This window comes from Malaclemys terrapin, chromosome 2 (assembly GCF_027887155.1).
Source record: "Malaclemys terrapin pileata isolate rMalTer1 chromosome 2, rMalTer1.hap1, whole genome shotgun sequence".
NCBI lineage: Eukaryota > Metazoa > Chordata > Testudines > Emydidae > Malaclemys > Malaclemys terrapin.
The window spans coordinates 71509957-71530806 of record NC_071506.1 but is presented as its reverse complement, the minus strand read 5'-3'; the positions used below and the strand labels follow the sequence as shown (position 1 = coordinate 71530806).

General features: G+C 41.3%; 1 protein-coding gene across 2 annotated transcripts in view; it reads left to right on the top strand.

Moving 5' to 3' along the window:
- Positions 1-11364: 11364 nt before the first annotated feature.
- Positions 11365-20850, top strand: part of SNTG1 (syntrophin gamma 1) — a 557992-nt gene continuing 548506 nt past the window's right edge. For both annotated transcript variants that reach the window (XM_054017063.1, XM_054017062.1), the window contains exon 1: positions 11365-12069. The gene's annotated coding sequence lies outside the window, so the exon portion shown is untranslated. The remainder of the gene's footprint in view (positions 12070-20850) is intronic.

Genomic DNA, 20850 nt, shown 5'->3' with positions numbered 1-20850 from the left:
TTGATCTTGTCCTCATGTAACAGGTAATCAGCAGACTAAGGTCACCTCATGAAGGTGAAGCTTCAAAAGGCTGAGTTTTTGCATAACCAGAGGAGGTACACTTGCACGGAACACCCCATAGAGATTTCCTGGGAAATCTCCTTCTCTTGTTTGCCTTGAAAATTCATTCTTGTCTCACCGGTTGTTTAAAATAGTCATCTGAGGCACATAACATTGGCCATGTCCTCCCCCCACAGAGAAGTTATATACAATCCACAATAATACATAAACTTTGCATTTATAATACAGTGGACTTCAAATTTAAATAGATATTTAAATTTAATTAAATAAGATTGCCCAAAGATATTACAGGAAACTGCCATATGTGTCACTATAAGTACCTAAAACAGACAGATCCCTTTGTAACTTTGGAAAAGCCACTTAATTTCTCTGCTCTTCCTGCGAGTTTGGGTTGTGTGAGTGCTTGAGAGGCACTCAGATTATTATTGTGATATAAATAGATGGCATAATACAAACATCATTCTGAAATTATGATGCCACAGACTACAACTCAAAAAAAAAAAAAGCACTTCAAAAATACCATGCCGATGCATTTTCACTTCCACAAAATGAGCACATATTTATGTGAGTCTTGTTTTTACTGCTAAATTATGAATTTCATGTTTTCTGAATAAATTGCTGTGGGTGGTGGTGGTGGTTGTTTTTTTTTTGTGTGTGTGTGTGTGTTTTTTTTTTTTAATAACTTTAAGCAACCCAGGTTGGAGTTGCACACGGGTTTTGTTTGCCCTGGAGTCTGTAGCTCTTGGGAAATGTGGTATCAGAGCTAGAGCTTCAGCTCAGATATTTCATGTTTTTGTAATGTGATGATCTTCTGTTATATACACACACAGCACCCCCCAAAAAACTTCCCAGCAGAAATGTGTTACTATCTGAAGTAAGCCCTACTACTGAATCTCAACTACCCCATAACGATTCCAGTCAGTTACACTGAAGTGGAGAATATTTCCATGTATACAGTCCAGGAAACTGCAACTCCAAGAGGATCCTACACCAGCAGTCTCATGAGAAGGCTCTTGAGTCTGTTGGAACAGCTGCTGCCACACAGGGAAGAGCAGGCTCCAAGGGCTGTCTGAAGAAAAAGGTGGGGAAACACTACTATGGGGTGCTCGGATGCTGCAGTGATAGTGGCCATATAAGTAACTAGATAACTATAGAGAAGTAGCAGCTTACATTGTGGGGGAGGAGCAGAAGACCAGCTGGAAAAACTGTTCCACCCCTGTCCTCATGGCCAGTTTATTGAAGGTGTTCTCTTGCTCAATGTTCAGCTGTTATCCTTCCACCTCCCTTTTGGCCCCTGGCCATAGGAGCGGCACCCATGGGAGGATATCTATACTTCCAGGAGGAGTAGCAGACAATAGCTCTTTTATCAGCCAACAGTCTAAGTGGTGAAAAAACAGGGTGGAAGGAAGGCAGTGTTGTAGAGAGAGGAAAAGTCATCAGGGACTAGGTGAGAGATGAAATAAGGGGCAGAGCTCCTTGTTGGTTTTGTGGGGTGAGAGTAAAAACATAGGGTAGCATGAGTTAATTAGGAGACCTTTCCAGTGGGTGAGAAAATGAGCATGAGGCAATTCAGAGGTGTATAAGGGGGACGGATATTTTGCATTTGTGCTGGGAGTCCATCTGAATATTATGCCACCAGTTACGGGGGGGGGGGGGGGGGGAGATAATATTTTGGGCCAGTTTATTATCTGGTATAAATCTACATAGCTCAATTGACTTCAGTGCAGCAGTGCTGATTTATGCTAAAGTAAAACGTGAACATATACATTTACCTGCTCCAGTACTTCTGAGACAAAGAACACATTCTTAAAAAAAAATACATCAGTAGAGCATGCAGACATCATGGCTCATATTCTCACCCCCTGTTCCAGCCACTCTGTTCAGATGGCACACTAGTCAGACGCATATTTCCCTCATGTTGGAGAACTGATGAGCTGAGATGTTGCCCAGACTAGGCTGTAATATCCATTTTAGGATTGACTACAGCATCCATTGCTGTCCTATTTAAATATGTATATGTGTAGGAGTTCACAGGGTGGTGGATGCTTTCAACCCTTTGGTGAAATTGTGTCCTTCCTTACATCCACGCAAACCAATTGAAGCAATTCTGTATTTGTAAAGTGTACACCAAAGGTCTACACTTAGATCTGTAATGCCAGGCGCCTGCTAATCATTTTGCAAGCTACAGTTATAGCCACATGTGTTTCACAATATGTGTAGTCCATTACACTATTTGCAGATGACATTCTATATTTAAATTCCATGATCACATCTTCTAACTATCACATTAAAAGTTGATGCAGATTGAATTAAGATTACTGTCTTCACAATTTTTTTTTTTAGTTCCTTTGTGTAGACTAGATTACACAGCCTATTTACTCTTACAAGTTAGTTATTTAAAATGACAAATGCCTTCATCAATTACATGTTAACCAAAGTCATAAGGAAATTTTGAAATATTTAGTGCTTAGGATATTTTTAAATCCCCAGAAGGCAATTTCATTTTCTTATGGTGAAGAAATAGTGATTATGAAAATAATTAGATAGTAAGGATAATTTAGAAAAATTGTGGCTGATAATTTTCTTATTGTTCCACTATTTATACAGTGTGAATTGTTCACTTGCTCTTATTTTTGATGATTAAAAATGTATCTCTGTCTTAATTATAAAAAAGCAGATTTTTCCCCCTGAAACTAGATAATTGTTTGTTATGAATTGAATTAATCAGATTCAAGACAACTATGGATTGGCATAAAGGAAATATAGAAAGGTAGCAATAACAGTCAATTAAGGCAGTGTGCTAGAAGGCACTGAGTGCATATTTCATTTGGAACCAGGAAGTAGGGCTCCAGATTGAGAACTTGACAATGTTGCTTTCTTAGTTGTTCATGTAACTCTTTCCTTAAATTTCAATCTGCATGGGGTTGCACAATCCAAATTTAACTCTGAATTTTAGTTTTGAACAAGTACAAAATCTCCAAGTGAAATTCAGTCAGAACTGATGAGTTCCACCTGCCTTTATGTAAAAAATAATGATTTTTACATGGTGTTCTCATAATCATGCAAAATTCATCAACTCAGGTTCACACAAAATTAGATCTATGTTTGGTTCTGTACCCATGTGAGTTTCCAAATGGATTTAAGATGGAGTTCCATGTAGAGCACATTTCAGTAGTGTAATCTCAAAGTAATAGACATGAATCAGGGTTGCAAGGTCTGTCACTGAAAAAAATGGTTGCGACCTCCTGGCCAAACAGATTCCAAGAGGCTATTTTGACCAATGTTAATTACCTAACCAGAACTCCAGATTGCAAGCCTTGGTGACAAATGACACACACATTTTATAAAAGTGAAAAATAAACTCTTTGCCACATTTTCTAGCTGCTTTACCCAGCCTACTGGGGTTCTTAACCCTTTTTGGTCTAGACATTTCTCTTTTCTATGGAAGACATTCTAGGTGGAACCTTGGAATAGTGTCATAGTTCCGAATTTGGGGATATTATCTGCCCTTCCTACATTCAGGATAAACAATACCTAGGACTTCAGACCCACTGTCAAAATGGTAAACTGTTTGATATAGATATACACACACCCTATATCAAACAGTTATATATATATATATATATATATATATATATATTGTTGTTTAGGGAGATACATTGGCATCCTGCTTACTAAAATAACATTTATCATAATTTTTTGTCAAAGCTAAACAAAATTTCATATTTTCTGATACAGATGATGGGGGAAATAAATCAGTGCTATAGGTTTCATTTCACTTTGCATCTTGAATCTTTTGCTTATGGAGATCTTCTTGTCAATAGTGACCGCCCTCTCTCATTGATTACTTACTTATATTTAACCAAGTAAGACAGACTGACATTTTCTACGAATTTAAAAACATATGTATTCTAAGATACAATTAAGATGTTTTATTGCTAAAAGAGAAGTTATTTGTCAATGAACATATCCCCTGACTGACTTCAGCTATAGTCTGTCATGCTGAAAGCAAGCTTTTTTTTTCTCTCACCCCTCCCCCTCAGATTGGAGTACATATGATGCCACTGGCTGTTTTAAATGGATACAAGGGCTTCAATCTGTGAAGTCACCGTCAAAGAAAGAATAGGGGACACCCATTAAAAAAGACTCTGACATATGTGCTTCTCTAAATGGGCCTGATGTGAGGCCCTTTTGAAGTCAATGAAGAGACTCCCCCATTGTTTTCCATGGGCTTTGGGTCAGGGCTATTGCTTTCACTTCCTACAGTGGAGTCCTCTTGATTCCTGAATGGATTTTGTAATTTCTTCCTAATTTGTCCATCTTGAATGTCCAACACTGCAGATAATGCATATGAGAAAAAGTTATCTTTATTCTCTCCCCTTCCCCCCCCCCCCCCACTTTCTGGTTAATGACCCTTACCCTGAAGAATATCCTGCTTAGTCTCACACTGGACTATTAGATAGATTTGTGCACAAATGCCAAACAGTGGGATGTCAAAATCACATCCCACATTTGAGATGAACAGCTGTTTAGCTAGAATGCAGAATGTATCCTCTGGTAATGGGGTCAGAAAAAAAATAGGAATACATGACTATGGAAAGGCGGTCTATATAATTTTATAAAGTGTATCTTAGCATTGATTCTTGAGGTGACATGAGTTCTCAGCAGAGGCTGTGAGCTAATGTTGAATTTTCTTCCTCTTTATTTTGTTTCCTATATTTTTAATTCTCCTCCTCAGAGCTCCTCTTGCAGCTGTAGAAACTGCATTACCAGCTAAACTAACAGTGATTTATCTTTTACATGGTGTCACTAGTTAATGGGCATGATCTGTTTTTACATAGAAAATATTCCAGTTTATCTAATCTGACTTTAAATAGTGGTATACATGCTTGACAACATTCTGATCTTACCTGTAATGTGATTTTTATCCTGCTGCACTTACTATTGCTGAAAGCATAACTAACTTTCTTTTTCTTTAACTGTTAGCCTGGTCATCTTCACATGAAAGAAAAGAGTGACCATCGCTATTGGAATCCTCATGAAAGATTTTTAGATCTTCTTGCAGCAGCTGGGAATAAAAACATTGATTTGTTTATATCAAAGTTTGTGAAATGTTCAGAGAGATGGCTTCAAAAGCTCAAACAGAGGACAGTCCTTGCTGGAATATCTCTCTACAACAGAATCCCTGTCCCACCCACTTTTTATTGGGACAGTCTAGAACCAAACATTCCTCGTTTCATAGATTCTGATCCACCCTCCAAGATAAATCTACTTAGTTTAGAAATTGTGCATTTAAAATTAAATTATGGGGTTGTATGCTTCATAGCTTGTATAGGCCAAGCTTATTGTGCATACCAGGGGCTTCTTGCATCTCTCCATTCTCCCTCATAAGATCCTTGCATGCCATCCTCCCATGCCCCTCTGTTTTAGGGACTCCCTGCAACAACCCCCAATTTCCCCTGCCAGGGGTTCTGTGTGTCCCCCATTACCCCTCTCACCATGGCAGGGTCTTTGCCTGCACATCCATTCCCCTTCCACCCTCAATTCTGGGGTCTCCCAACCTTTGCCGGTGGCTCCCTATGCCCCATTCCCCTCATAGCATTTCAGGATGCCCTATTCTCCACACAACCACACCCAACCAGGGGTCATGTGCATGACCCCTTTTTCCTCTGGCCCAGTTCTTCCCACCACCATTATTCTTTCTGTCTAGGAGATAAGTCATCAAGGGTGTCCACATGTTAAACTGTATTGGGAGGATAGGCAGAGATTAGATAGGAGTATTTTTATGCTGGAGGCAATAATGGGTGTCCATGAACCAGTTATTTGATCTGGGTAGACCATTGCAGGAATACTTGAACCTATAGCTGTGCTAAAGAACTGGCAGGGACTTCACATTTTGGTTTTCCATTTTTCTTACAAATCAATATCTTTCTGGCCATTGATGGCTAGAGCATTCCCTGAAAACTTGGAATTGATCAGATGTGGCATTGAAAAGTAATTGCATTAAACAGACAAACAAATACCCTCAATTCAACAGCATTTCTGTAAGGCCTTCACACCATCATGTCCTTACTGAAAACACTATGAAAATGATTTGTTTGAGGAAGGGCATTCATTTTCAAACTCATGGGTCTTTTTCCATATATTGGTTTAGCATATTTGAGTTATAGTTGCAGTGTTGCAATCTCAGCAGATCTATTTAAGCCTCAATTCAAAGATACATATATTTAGACTTGGATAGTAGCAGATATAATTGATTACTTTTCCCGTACTTGTGTGGAGTTAAAAAAAAAAAAAAAAAAAAACATGACCAGAACTGACCATTTAAATCATTCAACATTTTTCAGTGGATGAACAGTGGGACAGATATCTATTTGGCTTGCAGATACAAATTGCTCAGTTAATATTTCACTATTAAAAAGGGACTTTATCTCCAGGTCTGAAATACAAATGTGTTCAACTAGGCATAAAGCCTATCAAACTGCATGTTCTTATGCATTTATCAACTCACCACTTATTTACTCTTTCTAGAGTAACTATTAGCTTTGCATTTAATCTGCATAAAGATGCCTTCTTTAATGTTGCTTGATGGCTCGCTGCACATTATTTCAGTTAATATTTATAAAAGTAATAAATAATATGAACAATAGCACTTCTGTTTGCATCAGCTCCCAATTTACAGCTGGAGATCTTTCAACAATAAAAAGTAGAAATGAAATAATACTGTGTCAAGAACAGTCTAAGTAATAGCATGTGGGGAAAAGTTCAGTAAAACATCAACTAGCATAGGGGTTCTTGTAACATATTTTTTGGTGGCCTCAGAGTGTGGCCACCACCTGTTGCTGGTGGCTGCTATGACAATTTTTCCTAAAATACTTAACTTTATGAAAAACAAATGTGCACATTATACATGTCCCAATCATAATAATTTATGTATGTAGGGGTTTTTCACAAACTGAATAATAAAAATAACATGCAGTTGTCTCTACTTCTTTACTGGGTCTAAACAGAAAAACACAAATAAGATGCTTTGCATGTTGTTGCATGTTTTTGTTGCTGTTCCTTTTGCCTTTTAATTTTTTTTTTTTTTGGTAGACTCACTAACTAATCAGTCTGCTTTCGTGGAAAGTGATATTTGTACATTTCTTAATATTTTTCACAGCAGCAGATGTGTTAATTAGCTGGGAGGCAGTGAAAAGTGATATTAACAAACATACAAATGTCATGTTTCACAAGCCAGGAGACAACTTCAGCTTGGGATGGGGAGGTGGGTAGGGAGGCAGCTGGGGCCAGGGCAATGAGGGAGACGGAGCCCACCACTACTCAGCCAAAGCCCAGAGCCTGAGACCCCAGTCGGAGCCGGCCCGGGCACAGCAAGAGCCTGCCTCCCACCACCCTAGGGCTGAAGCCTGAGCCCCACTGTCCTGGGGAAAGTGGGGAACTCACACTGGTCAGCTCCAAGGGTGACAGGGCCCAACCCCTGTTGATGGCCCTGGGGGAGGGGCTGCTGCTTTGCCCCTCGCCCCCTTCACTGCCCAAGAGGCTGTGGCCCCAAGAAAAGCCAGGTGCTGCATTTGAGAAACGCTGAACTAGCAATTCATTTTTAATATGTTCTCAAATAGCCTCCACTTCCTTAACTGTGTGGATTTGCCTCTAAAAAAATGGGGTGCACGCGAAGTGCCTGAACTTCTCAATAAACTCTTAACTCCCCAAACCCCTTAAGACTGTCGCCCCAAACCCAGAGGAGTGTCCATTAATTTCACCTACTGCTCTACACTGTTGCCACTTTAAGAGGTGATATTTTCCTGTGTAGCTCCACATAGCGTCAGTGGGTTGAAATGAGTCATCTAAGCATGGCCCGGTCCTCCAGCGAGTGGGTTCCACCTAGTGAAAGGCTGCACGTGGACCTCTTATCTGCCAGCCTAAAACCTACAGAGGGGAAATCAAGGGATTACCGCCAGACAGAACCAGGGCAGGATTAAGTACGTTTGCAATGCCCAGTGCCTGTAAATATGGTGCTTGATCTGCTTCCTCCTCGTTTAAATTTCTCTTCCCTACGCTGCGGAGTCTCGCGGAATCCCCCTCAGCGGGAACGCAGCACGGCTCCCACAGCGCCCTAGCAGCAGGGAGCAAAGGGGCTGAGCAGGACAAACGTGCAGACACGGCACAGGCGGGCGGCTCCGGGCCCGACGTTTGGGTAGGTGGCTTCTAACGAGACGCCTTTTCACTGAAGCTGAGAAAGAGAGAGCGGGGAGGATCCGCTTCCCCCTCCCTCTAATGGGCACCCAGCGGGAAAGTGCGCTTGAACTCCGCGAGCTGGGGCGAGCGGCAGCCTATCACTGCGCGGGTTCGTAACCCAGCCTCCGGGCCCGCCCCTGGGCCTGCGCGGCCGCTCCGCACCAATCCTGCCGAAAGAGCGAAGCGGCGCGCGTGTCTGCGGCCGGGGAACGCGGGGCTGGACGTGGTGTAGAGACTTTACTGAGCCCAATGTATTCCCTTGAGCCGGGTACGCCGCCGCTGTGCCAGCCTGCGTGTGAGCGCTTGTTAGTTCTGCTGCCTCCTTCCCCGAGCAGCCTGGCAGAGCACAATTAGCTAATCCCTGCTACAACCACGTCCCGCCGTGCGAGGCATGTTCACCAGCACCCCGACGGTAAGATCTCTCTCTCTGCCCCTCCTTGGTGAGCCCGGCAACGGAGAGATTTCCTAGCTCTGAGCTAGGGCAGGAGAGGCGAGCAATCGGCAATACACAGGGGTCCCGAGAGCAGCGTCCTTAAAAGATGCAACATATTACAAGCGTCTCAAGCCTTTTCCAGCACGGACCCGGCTTCAGTTATCACTAAGACCATTGCTTTGTCTATGAATGTGTGTGCTTCTGCTCCATTTCCCCTTCCTTTGCCCCCCACTCCCCAAGGGTCCGTGCACCTCGATTCATCTTGTCTCTCTAGAAATGCAGCCTCCTACATCCACAAACTAGGAGAGGAAAAGGCAGGTAGCCTGGGAAGTGAACGGTGTGTCATTGATTTATTCTCACTTTTACTGAGCCGTTAAAGGGGCTCTTGGGAAAGGCAGGATTCTGCCAGATCCTACCATTTTTGGCTCCTGACCCTCAATTTCCTCTGCATAATTTCTCCTACTTCACACCCGGCCACGCACTCTGAGGCATCCCGGCACAACAGCCCTGCAAAATCCCGGATCCACCACTTGGATCTTGTTAGATCCAGCAAATGTGCGCCCAGCACTTCTACCCCGTAAGTATAGAGCCAAGTGTAGGCACTCTGCCTCTACCAACAACAGTCTCGACAGGGCCGCAACCTGACGTAACAGAGCAGCAAATACCCAGATAGGACACATGGGATCCTGCCAGATCATGCCATGTTTTGGCCCTCCAACGTGTAAATTACACACAAGGAACACGTTTAGTTGCTCTTGTTGCACGGAAAGATCCGAGAAGCCAATGCACCACAATGCACCCCTACATTAAAAACCTGGATCTGGATCTTGCCAAATTTTGGCCACGAACCCTAAAATACAGTACAAGCTTGATTCTACTATTCTACCAAGATCCTCCCTGCACTTCCTAAAACAAGTGTCCCCTCCCTATCCCCAACAAGTCCTGGTATAGAGCTGCACAAACTCTAATTTGGCACCAGTTTACTTCTGGTTGCAACCCCCCTAGTTTTACTACCTAAATTTTAGCACATGTGCAGCTCCCTTAATCTATAGAATCCAGGTCCAAATGTATCATGATGCACCAACACTGCCCCCTATCCCCCCCATCCATACCTCACAATTATATAGAAAGCTGTAAATAAATTTAATCAGTGAAACTGCAACAAGTTAGGAATATGTATTTTAAATGTTAATGATAAAAGCTGGAGACAAACCTCAGATCTGCGATGTTCCATAAATGATCAGCCATGCAAATTATGAAATATGGATCGCTGTTTATCTATTTACTGTCAAATGTAGTAATCAGGGCGTTATTTCCTTAGCAGGTGGAACGAGAACAAAATCAAAGTACCAGAGTCCAAATTAGAAAATAGTCAAGGGTTTCTGAATTATGTGATTTAATTGACAAGGAGCTGGGTGAGGACTATAACGTTTCCCTTTAATATTAAAAAGGTCTCTGTAACTTTAAATGAATCTGTTAAAAAAGCCCTACGTAACTTTTGCTGAATATAGAACTTGATGTATTATACTTTCCATCTGCCAAGGAATAAATACATGACAAGCTATACAATGGGGAAATACTGCATTTCATGACGTATAGTAAGAGTGGAGATGGTAAAACGGCGTATACAAGCCTAAATTAGCCATTTATAGCAAGATACAGGTGCCAAAATTAAAATATTTTGATGAAATAGTAGAAGCAACACCTTTTGCTCTGTTTTCAGGGTACAAGTTCTAAGTGCATGGTGAAACTTTGGCAAGCTCCAGATGTGGGATCTACATTTGTGTGGTATTTTGGCTTTTGGGCACATCCGTGTGGATTTTTAAGGAACAACATGAGACGCTAAATGAATTCTGTGTTTAGACAATATAATGTGGAGGTTCCAGGGCAAAACCAGGACCTGTTCATATTCAGTTCCCAGGTTTTATGGTTGATGTGGGAAGCATTGATGTCCCTGATATAGATTTAAGTAGGGTAGGTCAGAAGGGGGTAGTACAATAGAGAAGCCACATTTATTCTCTATTCCGGTGGCAAAGTTTGTACTTGTTCTTTATGTGTACAATGGGATTTTAGGAGGATAGAGCCCGCAGATTGGCTCATCTCTTAGCACCAGGTGGAGGTTGCGACTTCTTGTGGCGCTGTTGCCCTGGGATAGGTGAGGACCAGGGTTGTTTTGAAATAATAGGAATGACTGGATTTTGACTCCGATTGGGCAGTGTAACGTGAGCTTCTGGGGCCCCAAACTGACCGGATTTTGCAGGATCCACTTTCTCCCTCTAGGGACCCAGCTTTGCCTTTTTTTCCCCTTTCAAGCGCTCTCCCCAGCAGCATCAACTTCTCCTAATCACGTGTGATTTCCTTTCGGGGGCTCTCAGGGAACTGAGAAGCCGCCTCTCCGAGCCGGGTCTGAATGTAGGACCGCGATTCCTGTCCTCAAGCCGCACTCCTCCATTCAGGGTGCTGCGCCCATGTGATACCCGCACAGGTTCCGGGCAGAGCCCTGCTTCCTCGCTCCTAAATCACACGCTGGACTTTGCAAAGGCGCGGTGGAAGTTTCCTGCTACACGCATTGAGTCCGCCTCTCTCTCTCTCTCTCTCTCTGATAGGGTCTGATTAGCAAAGGAGGACTTGCCCAGGGACCTGAGAGTCGCTGGATTTTCTCCCGAGCTCCACCCGGGAAGAATGCACTACAGATAAAACCCAGCTAAACCCCGCGCGGCGAATCCTAGCGGGAGCCGACGAAAGGAGGAAGCGACTGAGGCGAGACAAGCAGGAAGCAAGCTGGTGGGGTGGAAGGGAGGTGGGCAGCTCTGGGGGCTGGCAGGGTCTGTCGGTGTGTCAGCTCAACACCAGCAGGGATGGACAGCGCCTCTGGATTCAACCGGCACTGGGACACAGCGCTGCTGCAGGTGCCTATACACCGGCTTGCCTCTCTCTGCTGCTAAAAGGGCGGCGCTCCCTAATCTCTCGCTCCCCCTCCTCCCCTCTGATTTATTTATTTTATTGTTTTGGGTGGACGGAAAGTAACCCCCCTCCATGCAACTGCAAACAGGGACGGTGGCGTCATTCCGCTCCGGAGTTTGAGATCTCATCAGCGACTTCAATACGATTTAATTTTTTTTTAAACACAAATAAGAGTGTAACTTTGATTTAAATCATGGGCACTGAGATCGGGGGCCAGGTGAGAGATTTTCTGTATTAAGCCAAATAACCGCGGAGATGTTCCCGAGTGGTTTGGAAATACTTTGGACAGAGCTCTGAGAGGAGATCCGAAGAGTACAAGCTCTGCAACGTTTCTGCAACTGAGAGCAGATCGCCTAACGCTAGCATATTGGCAAGTAAGTCACTGGTTACAGTCCTGATTGCCGTTGTCTGTAAAGGTATTACCTTTATCCCTTTGCAGCTGTTGGTTTGAAACTCCTTGTCTGGCGGGAGGACGGGCAGTGGAGTCCTCTGCAGTTTTAGATCTCGAGGTCTCTTTATTTGAGAGGTTTGTGATAGTGAGAGGGGCTTTATTGCAACCCAGCATTGGTCCAACTCTGTTGAAGTGCATTGTAAACATCCCTTTTATGGCACCTATATGCCTTAGCTTCGCAAGAACAATCTTAAAGAAAAAGCGTGGCGACCACTTGTGCAGCTACAGCAAATGGAAATGATGCCTTATATATTATTAACATATTCTTTTTTTCTCTGTGTTCATGTGTAACTAAATATTGAGAGTCTCTTAACAGAGTGCATTTTAGCAACAGCTCTTGTAGGACAGCCCTGTGTGTGTCTCAGGCATTTATACAATGCAAGACAGTGATTGAATTTGATTTGCATACCTTTTTACTTTTACCCATATCATTTGGTAATTTTGTTTTTCTCTGATGCTCCTTCTCTGTGTGGGTTTTGTTTTTTTGGCTTTTTTTTTAATGTATGTACATTTATTGACCTTCTTCTCATAACTGACATTTGTCACAAAACAAAAGTTGAGTCCGGCATGGTTTCGGTTTAACAGGGCATACAGAAAAGGTGTAGTAGGCAAGGTGGCCAGTCCTGCTCCCATGGAAGACCAGGGCAAAACTCCACTTAGGAGGGAGCAGGCCCAGGAGGCTGTAATCTCTTCCTAAAAATTCAGTTGAAGATAGTTTTACTCAGAACTAATCTGCCACACTGCAAAATGCCAGATATCCTGTTCACCTTTCGGCATAGCTAGCGGATAAGCTAGCCAATCTGCCTCACCATATCTACCTCCCATCCATCTCTGAAATTCAGGAGCTAAAGATGTGATTCCACACGGAATTGGCAAACAGCAAACTTCAAAGAGTGTTCAATTATGTTTGTGTTTATTGATTTTCTTAGCATCTTCTCTACGAGACTGAAAACCACAATCTTTTACAGTGACCTTGATGAACATCCTGCGTTAACATGAAGGTTTTACAGAGAAAAAGCATTTACACAGATTTACAGCCAAGCACTGACATTTTGCTTAGAGCATGATCAGTTCCCATGAACATGTGAATTTTAGTAGTGGTAGTGGGGATAGGTAAGTAGGAAGAAGGGTGGTGGTGTATTTACTTAGAGGAATGAACTTTCTTCACTATTACAACATAAATAATACTATGTACCAGCTGCAAGTAACATGGAGGGATTTGCTTCTATAGAAAAGTAAATGGGTATGAAATAATTCTTGATTTTTGTGTTTTTTTGTCTCATTTTCTGATCAGAAGTCTTCAGTAAATGGAGACAGATACAAAAAATCCCAAACCTTTCTAGGTTAATGCACTTTGATTTGTCAGCACTTGTCAACTCTGAGGGTTTAGAAGAGAGATCATTTTATATGGAGCTACCTATATTTTTCAAATATGAGGAACATTAACATAGAGGATAAAAAGGTGGTTATACACTGAACATGTGACTAAACCCACCAGTTTATAGCAAAAGGATGAAATAAGCCTTTCCCATGTTGGTGGATAATTTACGTGCAGCATGTCTGGGATAAATAATCTGAGATGAATGTCAGCTGTTTGAATACACTTTCAGAAGAGCGTTATATGATTTAGATCTCTGACATGCCGAAGATACTATGAAGTGTGCAATAAGACTACTAGAACTATTGTTAGCTACTATAACTAGCTAGCCTTTCTTTTAATTGAAATAGTCAGATTCCACTCTGTGTGTGTGAATCCAATATATTTCTAGTGAAGTATACCTATGGGTTTACAGTAGTAATTCCCTCCTCTGTTGCAGAGTGGCAGGCTTTCACTAAGCGTGTGCCAGAGAAATTGTGAAACACTGAAGCGTGCATTGAGCTGGAATTCGTTTAGGGTATATTACTGTGGTCCCTTCCACAGTGAACATAAATGAAGGTTAATGGCTGATTATATAAATGAATGATTTTCCAGAAATCACGTCAGCTCTGCCACGTTAGATGCAAGGTACACAGTGCTTTGTTTCTCTTCCTTTAATTCATGCAATTTAACTTAATGCCATAAAGTGAAGTCATTGACTTCACTTAATCTCTATTTGCCTGGGGAAGAAGAAAAAAACATAATTGAATGATGGGTCATTTGGCTTTTGCAGTATGTTGTATGATTGCTATGAGATAATCTAATGAGATGTCCTCTTCACTGAATTAAAGAAACTGTTACTGTTTATCCCTTCACTTGTTCAGCTATACTACTCAGAAGAATTATTCTACTGCATGACTTAAAACAAATGTTCACTTAGTATGACAGAGAAAATTATTCAGTTATTTTTTTCAACAAAACTGAAAATGAAGGGGAAGGTTAATATTAGGAGTTGAACTATTCAAGAGTGTAACTAGAGTAGTAACCACATAAAAGAAATGTATTAAGGAATTGATCAAAAACCTCCTTTACCTTTGCTCCTTGATTAGCTTGATAGTCACTTGAACATCTTTCCATGTATATGTAATAAACATTTATAATGTTTAACTATGAAGTCTAAAGTACTGAATGAAAGTCATACACTTTCCCACAAGTTTTATTACACTGGTACAGTAGCCTAGCTTACTTTATGTCTTTTAAATTACAGGTTTCCAAAATGTAATGCATATTATGCTCAGCTTTAAAGTTAACATTTTTATTTTAATACTTCTTGGATAACACAAGTCTCTTTAATGTAGAAGATGGTGATTTGATTCAGGAAGCCTGAAGCACAAACAAACATTACAAGTCCTTCCTAACGTCATTATGCTTGTTCAGCAATACTATTTGCTCATTAGACACTACTTTCATGGATAGATATAAACTATAAGTGAAGTTGAACATATTGCCAAGCAAGAAAGCTTCATATAGTTATCCAACTCATAAACTCTGTCACTCTTTTCTGCTCATGTTTTGATAAACAAAAGATTATATGTTTTGTGGCAAAGTACTTTCTCCTCCTCAGCAGGCTCAGTCCTTTTTAGCCTTGGAGACACAGGCTTGGGCAAAGCAAATCCTTGTAGGTAGCACAGAGTCTGGCTATTCCTTCCCTCAGTCAGTCCCTTGTGCTTGTTTATCTTCCCTTCTGGGGACAGAGTGCGGCCTTCCTTGCAGGAAGGATTCAGAGCCTTGCTGCTCCTAGCTTACTGGCAGCTTCTCTTACTCTCTCCCCCCTCCCTTCCACGCCGGGAAGGGTTTAAAAAGGTCCCAAGCAGTGGGAGCCAGCTGAACCTAATTAGTTCCCTGGTAACCCCTTGCCTAGCTGAACCTTATTTCCCCATGGTTCTCTCTCCTCAGTGGCTTGGGAGAGGCCTTTTTAACCCCCTGGGTCTGATTACTACCCCCTCCCCCACCCTTAGTAGCTGTTTGTCCTGGGTTTGCCACATATCCCCCCCCCCCCCCCCCCCCCCGCTCAACACTACGGGGTTGGGCTACTTGGGTCGGAAAACAGTGCACTCTTGACAGGCCATCTGCATTGCCATGTTGGGTTCCAGACCTATGTTGTACTGTGAAGTGGAAGGGTTGAAGCGACAGGAAACATCTTGTTACTCTCGCGTTTTTGTCCTTGCTTTGGTGCATCCACTGCAAAGGGGCATGGTCCGTGACAAGGGTAAACCTCCATCCAAGTAGATAGTAGCGGAGGCTTTCTATGGCCCATTTCACAGCCAGGCATTCCTTCTCCACCATGGCGTATTTCCGTTCCCTAGGTAGGAGCTTCCTACCGAGGAAGAGGACGGGATGTTCATCATCTCCGACCATTTGGGAAAGCACCGCTCCCAGCCCTACTTCAGAGGCGTCTGTTTGTAGGATAATCTCCTTCCCCCAGTCTGGGGCTACTAGTACGGGGTCTGTGCAGAGGGCCGTCCTCAGATCCGCACAAGCGCCTTCGGCTGCAGCAGACCATTTTACTATGTTGACGTTCCTCACTGGGATAGTACTATATGGGCAGTGGGGCTGATACTGCTTGATGATTTTTAACATCTGCCTTGATAGCTCAAGATTTCATGGTTGATCTAATGACCATGGATTGTTGGCTCAGTTTATATTGCTAGTGACATTCTTGATTTAATGTTTGGGTCAGGATTAGAGGTGAGGAACTGAAAATTGTAGCCGTGTGGTTTGAGTTGAAGTGCTTGTTTTGATGGTGCACTTTTAGAAGCTAATGGACCCTGATAATTTTGGGAGTGCTCTGAGGGGGCGTGGGAAGAAGAATATTGGTCCTCTGACAGACCTGTTGATTGGTTTTTGCTCAGTCACCATCAAGATGTTTTGTTTCAAGTAATGGACAGTTTGGATTAACTAAACTGTCTTCATTTCGTAGCTGATACAAATTCCTCCCATTTGTAAGGAAATTTCCTGTCACATTGTTGATAAAATTTAATTGACTTACATTGAATTGTATGTAAAGACCATGTCAGGGAAAAGTTATTGTTTTCTTAAAAAAATAGAGAGACTGTTCCCTTAATCATTTTTTCCTTCAGCTGTTATATTAAACTTATTTAATAATGCATGGCTATCTATAACCAGGAGCTACATGACTTTATAATGTTTGCATCATTTTCCTTTCCACAATCAAAGTGATTCTGTTCAGATGACAGAGTCCAGGCAAGATAGTAGTAATCCCTTGACTCACGTTTTTTTCCTTCTTTTGGAGGGTCTTGTCCTGTGTCTATTGAAGTCAATTACAAAACCTGCAGTGATTTCAGTTAGAATAATATTGAGTCCTGTGGGATGTTTAAGATTCATACGTTTATTGTAAAATTGTTACAACGTTTTGTTTTTCAATAAAACATTGCCATTGTGGCCTTCAACTTAAAATACATAATCAGTTTTTGTTCATTTTCTTCTTCCCGAAGTAATTAGCACCAAAAAGTTGTGTGCACCAGCATTACATACCTTAGCAAAAATCATGCAAGTCTCACAATATTTTGATGGACTTTTGTAGCAGCTGTTAATAATGAATCATATGGTTAAGCTTCAGCAACACAAATGGGCATTGATTTTCTTTGGCTTCTTTTTGAACCTAAAGAAGTAACACAATTAAAATTATGCCCATAAGATAATTCACTGCCAGATCTTCATATGATTTTGTGTAGTAAAAGAAAGATAGCATTCTCCAGGAACAGCTTTAGAAAGCTGATCTAAGTTAATCAAATGTTCTTCAGGTGAAAGAGGATGGGGAAATATCAATTCTCCAGTGCAGAGGGGCTATAGACTCGGTTTTCATCACATACAGCTGTCTTCCTGTGCCCACTCCTAGTTTTATGTTAGAGCTGTATTTACATGAGTAGACTTCTGAACAGCACTGTGGTAGCTGGCTATTGGATTTCAATATAAATCTTCACAGTGTTTTACTATAATGCAGATCAGTTGTTGTTTAGTATTAAAACTTACATCAAGCCATGCAGTAAAATCTCCATTGAAATCTAAAGGTATTTCTTTGTAAAAATCAGTGGCAGGATGTGTCCCTGTAAAATCCCGTAAATCTTAAGTACATTTTGGAGTCTCTCTAGTCAAAACACTATGGAGTCTGTTTTATTGTTCTTGTATGGAATGACTTTGAGAACACTGGGTCAATGTGTGTGCATGGGGGGTGGGAAGAGGGTGCATGTATATGTATGCACACACATAGATTCTTCTAAAGAGACATACTCTCTTCAAAGCTACCTTTGGACTTTGCACCATTGAGAAATGGATTTAAAAGCACACTTGAATCATGTGGCTCTTTAGGAACCAAAGTGCTGATGTACTTTGAATGTGACATGTTCATCTGCCATAGAGGAGACAATCTGTATCCATACTCCTGCTGGCAAACTAAGGAACAGTGTTGGTTATAGCTGTGAAAATAAATATTCCCCTACCTTTTCAGCAGAAGCAAAGTTTTATTAAATATTGTGACATTCACGAAATGATCCCAGTGGGGAAAGCTTATTTGAACCCTGCCAGACATTTGTAGACAAGTTGTATGAAAGTCACAACCTTATGTAAATCATTATCACCTCTCATTGCCCATCAAATCACTAGGGTTGGAAAGGACCTTATTGGGTTATAGAGTTCATCCCTCTCCACAAATAGAGGATTGCTTTCTACACCAATGTTTTTAATCTTTTAGCTAGTGTGTTCTTAAACATCTGTAGTGATGCGGCTTCAGCTACTTCCATTGGCAAGTTACCGCATTAGTGCAATGGTTAGTTTTTTCTCCTAATGGTTAAATTAAATCTTCTCTTGCATTAATTTTGGGCCACTAATCCTTATGGAATAAATTTCCCCCTTTGCCACAGTAGCGAGGCGTAAGCTGGGCCCCTCTGGTTTCTGCCCCTGCTTCCCTCGCAAATCAGTCAGGGATGCCTCAGGTTGATGCAAACACCGGTGCTCTTTATTTACAGCTGTTTCCCACCACCGCCACCTTACTATCTATGTACAGGTTTTTCACAGCCAAACTTTGCCAGAAACAGACCTGGCCAGCAACAGACTAGAGGCCCTGGCCGAGGCCCTCTCTGTATCTGGCCTTTCTCTTTCTATCTCCTCCTCTAGCTTCCTTCCTCCCTACCTTTATATCCCCTGGCTAATTAGGCTGGCAGCTATTTCTCCTTGCCAGGCAGGCACAGGGCAGTTCAGCCAGCCCCAATCCATTCCCCTCAATTGGGCCTGGAGTTGCAGGGGGCTGATTAAGCACTCCTTACTCGGCACCCTGTCACAGCCACATTAAATAATCCCTTCCCATCTTATGGTGTTTTTCATCTCCTCATAACCAGTGATCATATTCCCTGTTTGTTGTATTTTTTCCAAGCCTTAAATACCACATTTTTTTTAGATTATCATAATATCTCTCTAATCCTTCTCACATTTTTGGAGCCTAACTCATTTATTATTGTCTTATTTTTTGTTTTTGTTTTTGAATAGCATAAAGCCCAGCTCTTAGTACTATAAATCTGGTATTCCATTTATCTCCCTGTTCCTAAACATCATGCTCTTTCACATACCTCCTACTATAGCTGTTTAATTTTTTCCAGTGACATTGTGTTGTGATCTTTATATCTAATTTGCTGCTCACTAACATCACCAAATTCTTCTCTGCATTACTCTTTTCCAAGATACAGTCTCCCGTTTTGTATTTCTGCTTAGTGTTATATCTCTCCCTTCATTTGTTGTCTGAATTTATATTAATAAATCATCCCATTGATATCTTTCTCCTATCTGATTCTGTAATGTCTACCATTGCTAATATGATTAATATATAACACTCTGCCTAGAGTGTGAATATAGATATTAAATAATACTAAGTCCATTATTGATTTCCTTTGAAACCATACTTAATATTTCTCCTCAGTCTGATTGACATTTGTAATTATTTTTTGTTTATGGTATGTCAATCACATTATGTAGCCATAGCAATGGCAATTGATTTAGGAACATCTATAGGCTCGTGGGAAGCAGAAAGGCTATTGGAAAATAGGAAGGAATTAAATGAGAGTGAATGGTTTGGGGCAAGTCTACCACTAGCATATTTCAGTGCCCATGAAATGAACAGCAGTCTATCTTGGATGAACTATTAATGAAATGCATGCTGGCTTGTCTTTCTGTTGACTTCCATTGACTTCAATGAATATTGGATCAGCCCAAAGTGCCCATACTACCTTGATTTAAATGGAGTTTTGGCCACTTAACACTAGCAGTCAATTTGTCCTTTAAGTGGTAAAATCATAATTGTTGGAAAAAGCACCTTCCTTACCTATACATAAAGAACACAAATTACTTCCAGCTTTCAAGCATGTTGTGCAGCTTAATCTCAACTTGAAAAAAATACAAAGGTTTCAGTAGTTCGTAGTAGGTGGTTTACAGTTAAATGTACATGGCTCATGGACAAGTACCATTAGTCACAAAGGCAAATATGGCAGCTGGCCCTAATCCAGTGCCTATGAATCAGGCCTTCAAGTGGTCCTCCTTACTCATGGACCCAGCATTTTCATGATGAATACAACAAAATATTACTCTAAAGGAAAATCCCATTAAAATGAGCTATAGGGAATTGGTGGCTGGTTAAGAATGGGATCAACACAGGGACCTTTTAGTGAAAGATCTGTCTTCACAAAGTATTCTGCATTGTCACATAATGCAGGTTTACTGTGTCATGGCCTATAATATGTCATAGTACTATACTAGAGCTGGGCAATAAATTATTCAGTGATTTAAAAAAATATTTTAAAATTATTGCATGTATACGTGAACACAAATATATGTGTTAGATACACCAAATGGCCCAATTTTATGATTCAGTAGCTTAAAATGTTCTGCAGCAGTACTTTACAATTCATATAGCTTTCATTCAAATTCACCAGCTTTGATATTTCAGCCTGATGACTATAAAATTCAATTCTAAGAAACAAGACAATTCACAAAAGCAATTAAGCACATGCTTAAGTTCCTTTGACTTCAGTGAGACTTAAGCACATGCTTAAGTGCTTTCCTAAATAGGGATGCTTTCCTGAATTGGGGAACAAGGGGGCAAATCCTGTATGCACTTACTACTGGAGGTAGTGCCCTGCCATGAAATCTAATGAGTTTCCTTATGGTTCTAAGTGTTACACCTACTAGTAAGTATTTTCAGGATTGGACCCTAAATTAGCTTTACATTTACAAAGTCCAAAAGACAATAATTTTGTTTAATTTATCTATCAGAAAAAGGAG